Genomic DNA, 18746 nt, shown 5'->3' on the forward strand with positions numbered 1-18746 from the left:
ACCATTTCCATGCAAACCTCATTTGATTCAGAAACAGCCTCGAGCAATGCAAAATAAAAAAAAATATATAATTTAGACATTTATTCTATTTGTATTCTATGGAATATTCCACTGCTAAAACAACAAATCTTCAGCTCAATAATACAGATGCATACATAACTTACTTTTAACACTCTTTACCTGGACCGCAAAAAAACTCACAGTAATATTCAACATGATGAAGGAGAAACATTGCAGCAAGCTAGCTTGAGTGACAGAGTGTGAAAGGCTGAAAGACAGTTTACCTGATCACTGGGCAAGCTCACAGTTGGCACCATGAAGGCAGGATCAGGCAGTCAGTTGTCAAACAAATTGACAGGCGGGGGCACAATCCAGCAATGCTACATAAACAGGCCTTCAAGGTAAATAATGTTCACACTCTGGGACAGTCTGTAGAGAGTGCCACCTCAATCCACCAGCAAAGCTAACAGGCTAACGAGGTTCAGCTGTGCAGGTAGGCAGCAGGTAACACAAGCAGGCATGTGATCATGTGAGCAGGCAAACTCACTGAGGGCGCATAGTGGACAGGAAAGGCCCTCCATCTTCTGAAATGTAAGCAACCTTGAGGAATATGCACGTTTACACCCAAATGTTTTGGATTAAAGCCCCTCCACAGCCATGATAAACCTGCACAGGTGTTTCTACTTACTCTGTCTGATTCAACTCTGTGGCCATGCCTGTGCTTGACTGACACCTCCATCACTCTACCATTAGTTTTGTTGCACTTATCAAGGATGGAACAGCTAAAACCTGTGCTATTTTCATTTGACATGCATAGAAATACACACCAGCAGCAGCAATGGCAAAACACTTAACAATGCCAGATAATAACAATGCTAATCATTGCCTCTTGTATGTCTGCCTTTCCTTCCTGAACTGAACTCTGACCTGCTATATTGTTAGATGGCGACTGTTTGAATTGTCAACAGACACTTTATTACCGGCCGCAGCATGGATGTATCTGTAATTACGGTGCAAACAGCAATTACGATTAATGACTGGCTGTTAATGATTTGGTTTAACCTGAAGGGTGTCTGAAAATAGCTACAAATAACACCTCACAACAAATGAGCAAGACAAGTGCCATTTTAAAATCAATCACCGCAGGGGGTCTGAACATTGCATGGAAAAAGTATAACCACTCATTGCTTTTCCAAACATTATCGGGCAGTTTGCATTTATGAAGAAAATGAGAAAATGTGCTATTATACATATATATATATATATATATATATATATAGTAGGGCTGTCAGTTTAACGCGTTAATTAGATTAATTAATTACGCTGCAAATGAATGCGCTATAAAAATTAACGCAATTAATCATGAGTGGCAAGTCAATGCGCAAGCATTTTCAATTTGGCCCTTTGAGTGACCCGTAGGCTGCAGCGGCAGGTCGCATGTTACCTGCGCCACTAGTCAAAAGCAGGGTGACAACAGACATGGATGCGACACCGGAGAGCGAGGCAAGCCTACTTGGACCTTTGAACGGCAAGTTTATTTATAAAAAGAACAAAGACGGGACTATCAACAAGAACGCAGTGATTTGTACCTTGTGTAAAAAAGAATTTTCCTATCACCATAGCATCTCCAGCCTGAATTATCATTTACACGCTACATGTAAACATGTAGTTGCTGCTAGTGCCGCTAGTGCTACCGTGAGCTCACTCCGCCAACCCACACTTGCTGAGTTAGGAAAACGAATGAGCTGCTTAAGTTGTCGCTGCTTAAGTTCATGTGGATAAGCATAGTGGAATAATGATGAAGAATGTAAGTGTCCTCATTTAATTGGAAATGATGATGATGATGAAACTTCTGCGTGGCCAATTGGAGAAAAGCATCAATAATGTTAATTTGGTGTTCGCGTGATATTATTCTGACTTTTCTAGCAGAAACCCAGTGCAATGTGGGCCCCAAGCATTATTTCGTCCCACAAAACTGCTGTTCTGAGCTTGAAAGACTTTTAGCCACCCTGTCCCGCTCTGCTGGTAGCCTGGTACATCACTGGGGGTTCACCTGTGGCTCAGGAGGTCCAGCTGTACTGGTCCAGTCCAGCAGATGGCGACAACACTACAAAAAAAAGGAGCATTCCTACATGCTGAATCTAAATTAAATCTATACTTTTCATCTTCTTTTTTTTTCTGTTTTCGAGAGGATGCTTCTGCTTAGTGAGATTTAGTTGCAAAGCTGAGCTGCTGGATGGAGTGCATTTGTTTTTCTCATTCAGTTAAGTAAGCTTCCCCTTTTGGAGTCAGAGCTCAGTGCGCCAAGCCAGACTACAATATTGCTTGTGTGTAAGCAGAAACCCTCAGTGCCAGGTGTTTTTGAGTTGGACCCTTTTTCCTTGTGATGAAACAGTGCCAAATGTTTAAGTAATAAAGATGATAAAATATAAGTGCAGTCCTGATTTTGTAATCAATATCTTTGTACTATAATGTAATGGAACAGCAGCATCTGTACATACGTGATATTCAAGAAAAAGAATTAATCCGATTTCACTTCATATTGGAAAATGAAGGGTTAAACTGCAGAAGACCACTTGAGCTTTTCCCTCTTATGTCCCTCTCAGATGTGAATTAAAGATTTTATTAAATCACTGTCACAAACCTCTGAAATTCCTCCATCCTGCACAAAGTTTTACCAAATCGACACAGTTACAGTTACAATTTCACTTCAGCATTTTAGCTATCATAGAAAATTCTTAATTTCAAACTGAATTCTTCCCACATTATCGCTTACTTCAGTCTTGGTCCCCGTCTTGGGTTTGTTTTGAATGAAGCATTTATGGTCTTACTCACTGTCACAAATCTAACCAACTGCCTGATGATGTACCAGATCACAAGAAGGTGTGAGAACACCCACGCGTGAAACATTCGCTCAGTAAAAACTTTCAGCATGTACGATTTCAACAATAAGGCTGTGCAAATTAGATCCTGTGAGATTACAAAAATCTCTCCTCTTCAAGAGTTTCCTGTGATCTAGAGTCAGAAACCCCCCGCAAAAGAAGCAACTTGACGCCCGCAAATCTCGTTCTCAACAGAACATATCCAATCAAGTTTGCTCTGTGTGTTAGTCTCTGCATTGTTTTGCCAAAACAAGAGAGCAGCGGGGTGCTGTGGTGATTAAGCAGACTGCCCTTCAGCTGGAGGATGCTCTGCTCAGGCCTGGTGTTGGCAAGCATCTGTCCGGCCGCTCAGGGGGGGTATGTTCTCTTTGCCACCTGGGGAGGTATTTCCAGCAGTCTCACACACTTTGCGTAGATGAACATGCACTCTGTAGACCGTGTGTGGCATTCACTTGTTTTCCATCCACAGCTCTCCCACTTCACCGCAGCCAAAAACATAAAAAAGTGATAGTAACAAAATTCTCCAGCCTGAATTTCTGGTGACGCTTTAGTCATGAAACCGAGAACTTGACCCCACCTCCTTCCCTCCGACAGGCCACCCAGAATGCATTTCCAAAGGGATAATCTCAGCAACACATTTCTCTAATTAAAAAAAAAAAATCCTGGATCGCGATAGTAACCGCATCCGCAGCATCCTCATGCCAAACCGTCCACCTGAGACAGCTTTGCCTACATAATTAGAAGCTCTCCTCTAATGTCCAAATCATAAACTAAGGGCTTAAAAATCAGGCTGGTCTGACAGGGAAAAGAGTGACGGTGGCTTGTTAATTCATAATCACCCTGAATTAATGATTGAGTGAGACTGAGAGGCACGGGGCATATGGAATAGAGAGGGCTGCAGATGCTCCCCGGCGCCTGGGGGGCTTCGAGGAATGGGAGCAACTCGGTGCCTCGTCACACACACACACACACACAAACATGCCTGCATGCATGCCCATAAGCATAAACACACACACTATTCCAACATGAAAACATCTCCGATAAGGAAGTGGTTGCAGTTTTATTCAGCATTCAGACCACATCAGACAATATTTTTTCTGTTTAAATCTTAGTGGTTTGGATGCTGACAGCCTGAGGGAACTTAAATAATGAAAAAGAGATATTTACTCCTCCCCAGACAGTCAATTGCAGAGGGAATACTTGAAAGAAGGTCCTTTCCTTTCTTTTCGTTCCTTCCCTCCATTCCCTTGTCTTGACACTGCTGAACACATCAATTAACTAAAAAAAAAAGAAAAAGAAATGTATCCTTGAATAGATTTTTGCCAATTTACCTGAAGTGCTTTCTACTCATGCTACTCAGCCATTCACTCCATATCTTTAAACTGGATCGCAGCACAGTAAACAGGCGCCACAAGTACGGGCCACAAATTGAAATGAAAACTGCCTCCTCCGAGAATCCCCCTGGCGCCTCAAGCGAAAGCAGAGGGTTTATTTTCCTTTGACCAAAAGGATTATCTGGACAAGCCACAAAGAAATCTCTGTGGATTCATTTCTTGGTCTAAGAATATTGCAAGTCCAATCTTCTGACATACAATATAGCCAAGGGATGCTGGAATAAGTGTCCAGACTGTGGCACTGTGAACGGCATCTAACTGTCTGCTATCAATATGTACAGCTGGCATAAAAAAGGAGAAAACCCTTCAGCCATGACAAAAAGGATGGGAATGGATGCCTTGCTGGGATTTTTGCAAAAATGAAGTATTGCAACCCGAGAAAGGGCGAGAATTCTTTTTTATTTTTAATTAATTCTGCTCATAGAATCAGGTGTGGATTGAGATTTGGGAATGACTGCTGGCTAGGTCTACTTCTTTTGTTTTCAATCCGCTCTCCAACATCAAAGCGTGGACATATTGTTAGTGTATCAGCTAATCACAAAGAGAGTTCAGAAAATATCTGCTATTCAAAGCTGCTGTCTTGAGTGGAATCACAGTTCGTCAGCTGATGCATCTACAGATCTACAACGTGCAAGCGCTAACATAGAAACATGAGTTTCCTCCTGCTCTAAACACAACAATACCCATGAGTCACAGCTTCTTCCAGCTTTTGCTTGATGTCGGCGGTTCATTCATGCAGCGCCTTTCACACAGCAGATGCCACAAAGTGCTTCACAATAAAAAACAAGCATAAAAAAATTAAAAATGACAAATTATCAGCTGAATCTGCAGCTCCCCTCTGCTTTACAGAGCTTTGAAATGTAAAAGCACCTGCTTTCAATCTTAAACCTCAAACAGGACTGTTCAGCATGCTCGATATTTCCCTCAGGCGTTGGTAGAGACAAAAAACAGAGCTTAAAAGAGCAAATATTAGACCACATGACCAGAAACACAAATCCAAACGATGATGAAGTCGCTCCGTAACTGCTCAGTGTTTTTAAAAAAGCAACTGTCTAACAAACTCACTGCGTCAACTTCCATGTTCACAGCTTGTGTCTGCTGCCCCCAAGTGGCAGGAAAAAAAATATTATAAGGTTAGTTTTATTTTCCATCTTATTTTGAAATTTCTGTCCTAGTTTTATCTTCATTCTTTGTCTTTTTTAACTGAAGCACTTGCTGTATGTGGTCTTGTAAAGCACTTTGAGCTGCATTTCTTGTATGAAAATGCGATCAAAATTATTAGTATTATTATGTTTATTCTACTGTATTTCTTAGCGTGTGAGATCTGAAAACAACATCAAGTCATTCATACTACAGAAACAGAGATTCATGGATGCCACACAGGCATTCCAGTTGCTAAATGAAATGAGCGATGGCGAGTCTGATGGTGGGCGGATATCAGGACTAAGTAATGTGTCCTGGGTTGGCGATATCATGCCGGCTCAGTTCAATCCCACCGCCAGATAGATGATGAGTTGGGGGGAGAGGGGACAGCCTTTTTTTCTCCCAGTTTAATGTGGGGTCCAAACTCAACAGATGTGAAAGGGCTACCAGTTTTCACCATCTGTAATGCCGCAAGCAAGCCAGCAAGAGCAGGTTGATGAAATGACACTGTCATCCCCACCCTGTGGAACGGTTGCATCAGGTTTTTTCCACCGTGTCAAGCTGAACAATCTATTCACACTTCTTTCCCTCACTCAGTGATGACACGGTGGCGCAGCAGGTAGTGCGCGTGCCTCACAGCAAGAAAGTCGCAGGTTCGATTCCTGGGTGGGGCCTTTCTGTGTGAAGTTTGCATGTTCTTCCCGTGCATGCGAGGGTTCTCTCTGGGCACTCCGGCTTCCTCCCACAGACCAAAAACATGCTCATTAGGTTGATTGGTGACTCTAAATTGCCCCTAGGTGTGAGTGTGAATGGTGTGTGTATGTGCCCTGCGATCGGCTGGCGACCGGTCCAGGCTGTACCCCGCCTCCCGCCCGTTGACAGCTGAGATAGGCTCCGGCCCCCCTGCGACCCAGAAAGAAAATGAATGGATGGATATATATATATATATATTATTGGGAATCCATTGTCATCAGACACTCAGAGTTACAGTCTGAGCCTGTCAGTGGCTAAAACATGCCCAAGGTGTACTTTGTCGGGTTGTGCAAACCCCTGAGGGGTTACATTGCAGCCCATTTCACAGCTGCTGCAGTGCTCTTACTCAGTGCTCAACCTGTTTCAAAAATTGTTCTCTCCATGAATCACTCAAACCAGGGACAATAGGCTCCATGAACATAAATAATATTTGACTAGAATTAATCAAACAACCGGATGTTTTCTGAAGCAGCTGCTCATCTCTTGCTCTGATTACTTCATTTGGGAACGTTTCATGGCCAGCCAAGGCTCAGGAATGCCCCAACTGCACGGCCAATAATTACTACTTCAGATGGCAAGTACCACCATGGACAGTAATTGGATGCTACTACAACATAACACAAAGCTCTCAGCCACTTGAGAATAACATAACTGACTCCGTCCATGCTACAGCCCCCCTTTAAACTTCTAACACAAAGCACGATCACAGTGACTGGTTTTACATCTCGGAATCAACTTCAGCCTCTGACTCAAACAAAGGGAGGTTCGTGGGAAGAAAATTTAGCTTGAACTGATTGGGAGAAAGGAGTGAATGAGAGAGCAGAGGGCAGAGATTTGTGAATGAGGCAATCTTCCCGATTGAACTCGGGGCTAAGCTTCATTTAGCTGCTATTGAGACAGAATAATAGAGGCTCGACATGTGAATTCATGCTTAAACATGTAGTTTGAGCCCGTGGCTGTTTGAGGGGTAATTCAGTGTTGGTGACACATGCTTTTTACCACTTAAATCGAAATTCCTTTTGGCTTGACTAGTGACAAAACTGTCAAAGAGACACATCAGTAGCAAAATGAATGTGACCATTCATTAGAGTCAACATGTGACTCAGCAAGCAGCTTTATGACTGTGCCGCGACAGTACTCGCAGCATCTTTTTGCAAACAAAGAACCCCTGTCAAGAACAGGAAAACATTTTTCTTTTTTTTCCACAGGAAGCCCGTCTGATGAGAGGCGGCTTGTCATACGTGTCTGTCACCACTGTCAAAACTCTTGAATAAGGCCGTGCTTGTGAGACTTTCTCAGGATGCACCGTCACAGCTGGTCGGCTGAACTCGCCAATCAGCAGCACAGAGGGGAAGTCAGATTGAGTCGCTGTCTTGGCTGTTCTGCTGCTGCGTGATTAGTCATATTGGTTTAGCTGTCAGGTGAGTATTTATTTATTTATTTATTTTTTTAGGTTGCAGTCCTTAGTCCTTAATAGCCGATCAAAGCTATGATATGTACACCTCAATCATGATCCATTCTACTTTCTACATATCAAGTGTTTCTGGACTCTTTGAGCTCTGAAACGTGTTGAGTTTACTGGTCCGTATGGAGGTCTGGGTTTAGCAACTGTACCTGAGGGCCACTTCTCTGACTCACCATGCTGCAGTTAAGTCAGCAGACGCCAGAGCTACTCCTTTCACTCTCCTCTCCTCCTCTGACTGCCTTACCCTCTATTGACTTGATATGCTGCATTCACACCATGTCGGCATAATGGGAAAAACAGTAAACCTCCCATTATTTTAACTCGGGACCATTATTGCAAGACTGAATTGACTGCATTATCTTTACTATTTTATCCAGGCGTAGCTGGCAGTTTTGCAGTCAATTCTTCTGTGTTTGATGATGCCACACGAGAGCTATTATAGGAATAACAAGTGGAAGATTGATTTGAAAATGTTTTTCTTATTCGGCTGCTTGCGATTCTGCAGAATACAACATGGATGCAGCAATCGCCTTCAGTTTCTGCCAAGACTCACTGCTCTTTCGTTGTTCAGTCGGCCCTGGAATCATCACCAAATAAGACAAACTAGGTGTCCTCCATTGTTCACGTGAATTTCAATGACTCCAGGTTCTTCAGCTTAACTCCCCATCCTCCCCTTGGACGCCATATTCAGAAAACTCATCTCTGGCTTCTTCCCACCTGCCACAGAGGAGGTGCTGAAGAGTTTGTTAACTCTACAACTCTAGCTCAGTGCTGTGTTGATATTGGGCTCCTTTTTTGAATATCTGCATTTTTTTCTGGGCTAGGCCATCCTGACTAAAATAGGATGGCCTTCATCTTAATAGAATAAGGTCTCAGATGTTGGCTAAGAATATTAGCTCCTGCCTGTGATGCTCCAGTCTTGGAGGAAATGTCCCCCGCCCTCCAACTTGTCTGTTTGATGATACTTTTCGTACCATACTATATATATATATATATATATATATATATATATATATATATATATATATATATATATATATATATATATATATATATATATATATATATATATATATATATATATATGCAAAAGTCCTCACCAGTATGGAGAAAGTTGCTTGCCTTGAATATCAAACAGCTGTTTTCTTACATTGTAAGTTAGAAGCAACAAAGTGAAGTTCCAAACAGAAAAAATATATGTGCAAGCGAGGATCAACAACAATTCCAAGCACACAGAAGGAGGAAAGGAGGCGTGGAACAAACAAAGCTTCCTGGACAAAAGGTGGAGGTGATTAACATCTGACAGCCAGCAGTCTACCAGACTATATACGGCTCACATAACAAGATCAATTGAGGTCAAACATTTGTCTCAGCCAAGTCTCGTCTGTGTTTTCAGCTGGATGAAGACTTGATAAAGTACACAATAACATAATGAATATATCAGCAATCAACTGTCCATCACTGAGCCCGACAATGGCAGGGAGGCAGCGGCAAAACAGAGCCAGAGTCAGATCTAAGTGGGTGAATTAAGGTTTATTTTGATCAAACCAGAGCTGGTGATTGTTAGACCCGTGGAAGGACCAACCAAGATGGTTTGGGTGGGATTTATTTTGCGGATGAGCAAACAAGGTAAAAAAAATTTGGTTTGGTGAAAGTGAGAACCCTGAATTCAGAAGGTATCCAATTGTATTTTTTTTTTTTTTAATAAGGAAAACAAGTTTCCGTCTTGACATTGACAGATGGATAAAATGAACTGGGCTCGTTGGGAGCAGCGATTGCACACCTGCACCAATATTTTAGCAATCGCTGGTTGTTAGGCTGACGGTGCCTGGCTGGAAAATGTGAACACATCGCCCAACCCTGCTGCTTGCCATGAAATAATTGTTCCAATTTAGGGCATACTGAGTTTTAAACAGTACACGCCAAAGAACGGATTTATAATTTACTTCTCTATGAAGTGACCCCAATAAAAGTTTGGTAAATATGGAGCAAAAAAGGTTATGAAAAAACAGAAATATTGACTTGTAATTCCCATGCAACAGCTTTTCTTTTATTAAAGAAAGAAAGATCCTGCTCTTTTTTGCTCATCTTCGGGGAGGCGATAACACTTTAAGGTCACTTTATTGGATGTAGCAATAATAGGTGGCTCTATAATTCACATTATATTACATACAGACACCCGCATCGCCAGATAAGCGCCATCTTTCAAGAGCCAACTCCATACAGCATGGACTTAGGCAGAAAAGCCACTTAACCCAGAACAGGCTGTGGGAATAACAGATAGGACTGTCAATCTGGGAGGTATTTGTATTTGGATTCATTCATAGATCCCTTTATATGACTGAGGGGATATAATGAAGTTTCTTTAAAGACGCGTTTTAACATACTACCTGTCTTTCAACTTGAACATCACGCGCTCTGAGATTATGCTGCAAAAATCCATCATCTTTGAGCTTTAAAGAGCAGAATCTACGCTTTCACAAAGGTATGAGGATGATTGAGGGAGTGTGTTCGTGGATAATGTATGTAAATTAAATCCATCACAGGGGGAGTTTTTTTAATTATTGAATTAGTTTCTGGCTCCAGGGGACGTAGATATACCTAGATAACATTCTCAACAAGTCACAAGAGCGAAATGGCATGATACGTATTTGTTAGTGTCTTCTGGGAGCGATGAGTGTTTTCTGATCTGATTAAAGTTTGGTTATGTTGGGTAATTAAACCCACTTGATTGTGGATATATCATCATGCCACTACGCCTTTACCTATGAGAGAAAACGTCATTTGCGCTGCCACAAAATGTAAAGGAAATATAAACATGTGGTGGTTTTAAGTGCACAAAAACTTTTCAGTCATTTGTCTCCCCATGATCTGGAATTCCATTTTCTTATGGAGCTTTCAAAGGTTGTTATAGTAAAAAAAAAAAAAATTTGCATCATCTCGGTCCCATGTATCCACCTGTATGCTCAGTAAGTCCCATCCAGACACAGATACAGGTGTGTTCAGTTTGAAATTGCTGAACACACTACGAACACAAAAGAAATCTCATGGCGGATCATCATCAGTCTGATGCGGTCTTTTAGATTTTAGCCTTTCCGCTCCTCACTCTGCTGTTAACCTTCATGAATTCATAATAGAGTTCTAGCTATCAGTTTTGCGGGACATTTCACTCAGTCACTGCCGTTTGCTCGTATTCTTTTTTTTTTATTGATTAGATAAACACTTAGCTGTTGCTACTCCAGCTGCTTCGTTTCGAAAAGCAGCTGATTGATGTCACTCATCCCAGCTCATTATTACACAAGTGCGTGCTTGGCTGTTCCTCTCTAGGAAATATCAAAATGCACTTAAGGGCTCCTTCTGAGAGGTAAACCCACAAGAGGTATGAGACCAAAGCTGCACCTCGGTGGTTGTTTGGCTTGTTTTCTCGCTGCTATCCCTGCTCGCCTCTGAACACAGATGGAGATTCATCTGTTGCCTGTTCCCCCTTGACTCGTTTTCCTTTTCTATTCCCATCTCCCCCCCCCCTCAAGTGCCTGTCTGCCAGTCGAAGCCCTGTACCTCACTGTGTGCTTATCAGACAGTTTATCCTTTTCCTGTGGGCGCCATCCTCCATCTGCGGCTGTGACAGCCAATCGCCACGCCGAGGGTCCTTTCCAAGCCGTGATTTAGACACACAGTCTTGCCAGCGCTGCTCGATCGGCCCCCTCTTTCCCCTCTCTCATGTGAATTTTTCACACGCAAGGCGCTCTGTCCTCACATCCTGCCATTCCCTCACACACACATACTTCAACCCATGCATGAAAACAGACCCATTTACATTTCCTTGCGCCTTTACACCCACAGGTAATCACGATATATATGTCAGCAATATCCAGACAGAGAGTGGATATACTGTATTAAATCCAAAGTGGTGGAATGATAGGAAGGCACTAATGAATAGGCCCTGTGTTTACATTCCTCAGTGCTCAGGCTCCTTCCCTTAATAGCAGGGCTGCAGTCGCATCGCTCAGCACTTGCAAACATCCTCAAGAGGTATCTTCGTTAATATTTTACTCAGGAGAGGCAGTAAATAACAAGCAAGGCATTTCTAGAGAACAAGTGCAAAGACAACACAGCAAGAGAGAGGTAGGAAGAGGCAGAGGGAGAGAGAGAGGACGGCTGTCTCCAGGGTGTCAGCCACAATTGCTTTCTCATTTTTAACTTGTCAAGTCGGCTTTATCTGTTTTATCACCAATGGAACTTGAAAGGCACCAAAAGGCTAAGACAGCTTGACAGAGCAAATATGGCTATTACAAATTTCGACGGATGCAGCAAAAGGAGATAAATCAGAGGGCGCGAAATCAGCTTGTTTGCCTGCTCCTCGAGAAAACTAAAAAGATACAAATCAGGAAATAAACGAAGGAGAAGCCCTCGTCCGAGTTGCACAGATTTCTCCAAAAACCGTGCTGAACGGTGTTTGTTCAGCAAGGCGTGAGCAAATAAAAGCCGGCGTCGCAACCGCACAACCTCGCAGAATCCCCCAAGCTGAATTCAAAGTGTCAGCTCCTTGTGACAAACAAAATAGAAATAAATAAATAAATAAATAAAGGGAAAATCGAGCCAAGGTTGAAGTGCACCTCCCGTCCCAGCACAGCAGGTGAGCGAGAGATAAACATTTGTGCAAAGTCGGCCGGGTCTAGTCAAGCGGCTGCTACTCCTGGTTCATTTGCAGTTGCCAGCGATGTGTTAAATGGCCATCTGTGATGGGGTGAGAGCCCCTGTAATGACTTCCTGTCTGGGAAGGAAGGCTGGCGTGTAGGGAGGGCTGAAACACACGATCCGTTTGGAAACATAAAAGGTGCAGTTGGGAGCAGAAAAACAGCGGATGACTCCTCAAAGTGAGTTATTATAGAAAAGTTTCAAATTGTTTCTGTTACTTCTTGAAACTTGAAGGAAATCTCCATGACACGCCACCAAAAAACTGTCAATGAACAATGGATGAAAGCACAAAAATGTCACACTACAGCCGCTTTTCATGGCTTTAAATGTATGTAATGTATTCCAATTATTAAATCCTATAAGTACAGTCAGTTGGATTATGATATATCTATTATCAATTCAAAATATGTGGAAATGGCAGCGCTTAAAAAACACTTAACCTTAATTATAGCACATCAAGATCAGACTGGTTTGCCAGGCACACCTTGCACCACCTCATACATAGAATTCTTGTGAATAATTATCCACAACCTGAAAGAAAAACACCACAAACAAAAAAGCTTGTACGTGTTAACACGTCCAAACACCTGGAATATCAGGAACAGGAAGCTGATCTAATGATGACTTGTTTGAAGCCTCGGTTTAGTCCGTGGCCACTTCCGTGTTTCCAAAGCGTCTCCTGGATGTGATGGAAGCCGCTTTGAGGATTTTGGCGTCCAAGAAGAAGAACGTTATGTTGAAGAGACAAGGAGCGCGTTTCAAAGGTGCACAAGAAATGTTTGGATGGTGATCTAAGATGTGGTCTGGATGCGAGTCTGAGGAAGGAGAAAGCCGATCAGCAGTGATGGAAAAACTATGTACATCCTTCTATTACATTTTTTTTTGTTTATTTCTCATCTTAAATTGCATAACCCCATTCCTGTTTGCTTCTTTTATTTCTCTATTTTTGCCGTCCTGACGGCTGCACCAAAACAAACTGCTTTCACACACGACTGACTCTGGCAAGTATCATCAGTGAAAGGCAGTAATATTGTATTCATTATGCAGAACGGCCCTCCAAATGTTATATTATTATACATTATATTATTTGGCGAATCGCAACTTTGAACTGACATTTCTGAATATTGTACACAGTCGAGACTTTAACTTGAAACTTAGTTTACACTACTTTATGCTGTTCATTGTTGGGTAGTTCCTTCTGTAACATGTTAAAAAACTGATCATATGTTGGAGTGGTAGTGCAGAATCATAAAATGGAGATATTTATGTGCAACTACTACAAATGCTTTATAAACAGGGATTTTAAGAGGTGGTGAAAGGCAGAGAGATAAAATATAATCTAAAAGAAAAACATTCACACATTTGAATAGTAATTCTGAAAATATTAAACAAACGGAATGTGGGCTTTTAAAAGATTTTCAAACTGACGCCCTGAGCTTTTACGAGGAGCAGTGGACCTTTTAACAACATTCGATTCTCTGATGTGAGGGGCCCCTCGCGGACGAAAGGGTTCAGAGTTCCGAAATGCAAAGTGAAGCCAGACCATGCAGGGCTTTTAAAAGCAATCAATAGAAAGTCTAAACGAATTCCTAAACAGACGGGGAGCCAATGTAATTCAGCCAGGACGTCGAGCATTGATGAGAAGTCTTGCAACTGTGGACATGCATCGTGATGAAGCTCTATAATATATCGGGTTCATTTCATTCATATGTGAGGTATCACAGTTGTCATAAACAAACATGGCAGATGCTCGACTGTATTGCTATTTCTGTGTCCATTCCAGCGAGCCTCTGACATGCGGAAGGTCTCCCCTCAGAGGGCATTTGCTGCTGCATAATTGCCCGTAATCATCTTGTCACCCGGCTTGCTGTGTAATTTTATAGCTTGACAGCTCTCTACTTTCGTGTTCCACCTTCAGCACCATCAGCACTTCTGTGTTCAGGTTCCGTGGCGGTAATTTAGCTTTCACTCCAGATCTTTTCACGCCTATCAGTGTGACTCAGAATCTAAATTTAACCAGGAATGTCGCTATGACTGAGAAAGATGGACAGCGGATGCGGACTGCGAAACGTGTTGTTTCCAGAGAAACAAAGTCATTTGTCCGCCTTGTCAATTTGTCGTTGCATTGCTGTGCACTTGAAAAGAAGTGCCTGGAAAGCCTTTGGTTCATGCAGCTGGTGGAGCTTGCTAAAACTAGCCGTGCTAAAACTTGCTTAAATTTGTTAAATGAGGATTTTTATGCACAGAATTAAATTAACAGCAACAGATTAGCTTTTTTGATCTCATACAACCACCTGCGGAGTGTATCTTCACATGTATCTGGCTGTGCAGCTGAGGGTGTGGGAGGAAACTTGTGGCCGCCTGACGCTGCCTGGATGGAGCTTATTCCCTCAGAAAAGCACTTTCTGCTCAGCTGTAAAAACTGTCCCCGCCGCTCGGCTGTTTCAGAGTCTGCTAATGAAACACGACCTTGGACGGGGGTGGATGGCCCCTCAGGACTGGTCAGCGGCTTGCCTAAGTCATTTTAAGACCCCACCACCCGTCATTATACTGTCCATCTCTGTTGCCCTTCACTTACTCTCACACACTCCCTCGGAGGTGCTCCCACTCTCAGAGCATCTGGGAGGTGGCAGTGGGAATTTCATGTGTTTTTGATGTTGTTGTTCCTTCCTCAAACACCGCGTGACAAGGCTTTTCTCAATTAAAACACGAAGCTTAACTTTATTTAAAAGGGTAATTAGCCAGCAACTGCTGTGGCTGAATTTTAAAAGCCAATGTGGCATGGAGTTACCTCCTCTGATGCGCCGGAGTTAATGGGAACACCAGCCAACTTTACCCTTGTAGTACAAAGTCAAGCGGCTAAGGTCGGAGCAGTTCTCTTTTATGCATCTTTGTGTTTGTTTTCTTTTTAATTAAACTTAAGCACAATGTCAGCTCCAGCCCATTTCATGCAACCTTGATACATTCTCTCTCTCTCTGAGCGGGGAACAAAGAGTGAGCAGTGAGCCATTAACCTGATTCCATGATTTAAATCACAGAGTATTTTCTACGCGCCCATAGCGCCAAATTACCGTGGTGCACTTGCAGGGGTTGATAGTGTGGTGATGAATGCCAGCCACCAGCTGTTGAGGTTTCCTGCTCTCAAAACTCTGGCCACAGCTCATTTTTCTCCTCCCTCGGATGCTAAATGATTTACAGCCACGCCGCCGCCACAGAGCGAAAACTCAGTCACGTACGATCTCAAGTCAAAGAAGACGTCCCAAGCAAACGACCAAGAGTGTGGTCTACTATGTTCTGATTAGACTGGATATTATGAACATTTTGCCTCAGCAGACACCTGCACCTCCAACAAATTCCATTTAGATGAAACTAACTTGACCATCAGTGGATCAGGAAACAAAAGTCCAACACTGCCACCACATGTTACTCAATGGCGTTGATACAGCTGCAGCTAACGTATGATTGACCTATGCAAAAGTGACCTCTGCACCCGCATGCTGCACTCGCATTGAACGCTGCTATCGACCATTTCCTAATTAAGTCCAACGTCATGACTTGTTCAAGGAAGCTTGTAGAAGACAGGGTTAAAGAGGAAGGCCTTGAAACTTTCCTGAAGTCTGTGCTACAGGTTGCAGATAAAGGTCACCTCAAAAAATAACGTCCTTTTACACAATTATGTCACTGTTTTGAATGCACCGCGGTGCATTTGCATTTTCATCTTATCGTTTTGACTCTGGGCAACAAATGCTCCTTGCTGAGCAGTTTCGGAAAATCCACAAATAAAAAAAAGAATAAAATATGGATAACAGTAATTATTGTATGCGGCAAAGACAAACGGTGAAAAGTTGAGACAACTGCTGTTGCCGTTTTTTGCATTGGGACATTTAGCCTCACGGGGCTGTCAGCGGCATAAAGCCGGACCCCCAAGGCCACCTGGAGGGTGAGAGAACGCAAGCACAAGAAGAAGAAATGTATTGACAGCCGTGCCCAAACAGCCAAAATACAGAAGCACCTTGTAAAAACATCGGGCTTGTAATTAATAACTTCACGCATATTTAACGTCCTCTTTATTCATGAGCACCTGCTTCCATTGACCCGAGGGGCACGCGGAATCAACCTGCATTTTAAAAAGTTGAGAGACAAGATTTGGGAGCCAAACATTTCGGTTGCATCTAAAAAATAAAAAGCTTGACATAACGAGTTCTGACAGCGCCATTACGCGGTCATTTACTCACATTCTGCTGAGTGATGCCCCTTTTTTGTCATTAGTCAACGGCTTTTTGATGTGCTCAGCCTCCAAGTTACATAAATATCTCAGTCCTTGAGCGCGTATCCATCTTAAATAGCATCCAAGTTAGACCTGAACCTCAGTTTTGATGAGGTAGATGGGAGGGAGACAGGAACACTATGTTCTATATGGAATCCCACTGCAATTTATATTCAGGAGGAGAAGGGGGATTACTCAGTGGACAAGACTGCAGACCATAAGTTCAAATAAGACTTGTGACCTTTGGTACATGTAATTCCTCATCCCTTCCTCTACCATCTTGTCTGCTTGCCTCCGCTGCGCAGGGTCTTTAAAAGAAGCAGAAATATCTTAAACACAGGGGCGGACCTCTTTGGAGGAACCACACGTCATTGTGTGTTTTGATTCCGGCCCAGATTCTGTTTTTCAGGACTTGATGGAGCTCGCTCATTTCTCTTGACCTTTAGCCGCCGAGCAAATTGCTTCGCACTTCTGAGAACGGAAAAAAAAAAAAAAAAACCCAGCTGCTCTCTGCCGAAAAAACGCTGGGCTCACTCGCTGAAAATGTCCGCCGATAGGGAATGAATGGGATGCTTTATCAGAGCTGAAAAACATCCGACACTGAAGGCTCAAACAATGAAATAAAAAAAATGACATATTGGTTTAAAAAAAAAAAAAAGAAGAAGAAGTTCCATTGTGCAGCTCTGAAGTTGTCGGAGGGGCCTCTGATTACATTTGCATGTGAATTTCCAAATTTGGACTGCACGCCGCAGTCCCAGAGGGAGAAATCTGAAAATGAGGATTTTAATGTGAAGTAGGAAGTCAAGATATTGTTGATATGACAGTGACTGTGATTTGATTGGGGAAAAAGCCAATTCGCTTCTCTTCCACGAATCAGATGAATTAGACCGATGCCTCTCTCATGGTTTGTGTTCAATGCTAATGACGAAGCTGGAGCTAGCAGCTAGCTTCGCACAAAGCCTGGAAACGGCTTTGTCTAAAGGCAACAAAATCCACCTCTAAACACCTCAGGTGAAGAAGAAGATCTCAGAAAACGAAAATCCACGCATCATTTTGTCACAGCACAAAAAGTACAAATGATTCTTACAGCCTTAATAATGGCCCTGTTCCATTTACGTGTCCCGGTTGGCCAAGCCAGTGAGCTAGCATGCACTAAACCAGAGCCCTGACACTTCTTCACCAAAATGAAACACAGCCATGTTTGTTTTGATCATGTGGTTCTCCTACTATGGCATGGCAAAACGTCTGAATTTAAACCTAAAATTTAGGGTGTCAAATACCGGTTTAATTCTCGAGCCCTGCTGCTTTAAACCTTTTTCAGACCGCAATGAATACCCACCAGTCAAACTGCACACTCCAGCACACAGTGACACTCAGCAGCATTTTTGTCCAAAGTGATAACTGTATTGGGGGCAATTTGGTCACAGACTGAAAAGCTATTAACACAATATCTGCAGTATATCTCAGTGATAATTTGGGGGATGAAATAACATGAATAACTGGCCCACAGCCCTGCTAATTTGAACCAAAGCACTGATTACTCTCTGGAAGGAGCCTGCTGTTGGAAAACACTATTAAACTTTGAGAACATAACAGTGTAAAGGGCATGCAGCACCGTGGCAGCAAGTTCTGTCCTTGCTGTGCTTATCAGTGTCCTTGGTACTTGCTCGGGTCTTTAGATTCATCATTGAAATTCCACCTACGTGTCGTCAAAATGCTCCCGTTTCACTTCCTTTCAGCTCTGTTTGCCCAAGCTGAAGCGACAGATGTTTGAATGTCAGTGCAGATGTCTATGAGAGGGATTGAGCGGTGTGAGACGATTCAAGTCATGTGCAAACACTCAGCCACTGTGTTCACCCACCGACTCTTTGGGATGCAGCGCTGGTTTTCTAGCCTCACAGCTAGTTAATTACTGGTAATTACACTCACCTGCATCCCAGGTGGAAATTAGCCCTTTTTTTTTTTAGGTGGGTGACGATAAAAGAAAAGCAGCAGAATTAAAAATCGCTGGTGTAAACCTCACCTTCTACTGAGAGGAAATTAATCATTCCTCAGCCACACAATCTGTGATGTCCAGGGCATCGCAGGAGTTATTTTGGGATGAAGTGTCGTAACTTCCTGTTGTGACTGTCAGACAGACTGTC

This window comes from Chaetodon trifascialis, chromosome 24 (genome assembly GCF_039877785.1).
Source record: "Chaetodon trifascialis isolate fChaTrf1 chromosome 24, fChaTrf1.hap1, whole genome shotgun sequence".
Taxonomy (NCBI): domain Eukaryota; kingdom Metazoa; phylum Chordata; class Actinopteri; order Chaetodontiformes; family Chaetodontidae; genus Chaetodon; species Chaetodon trifascialis.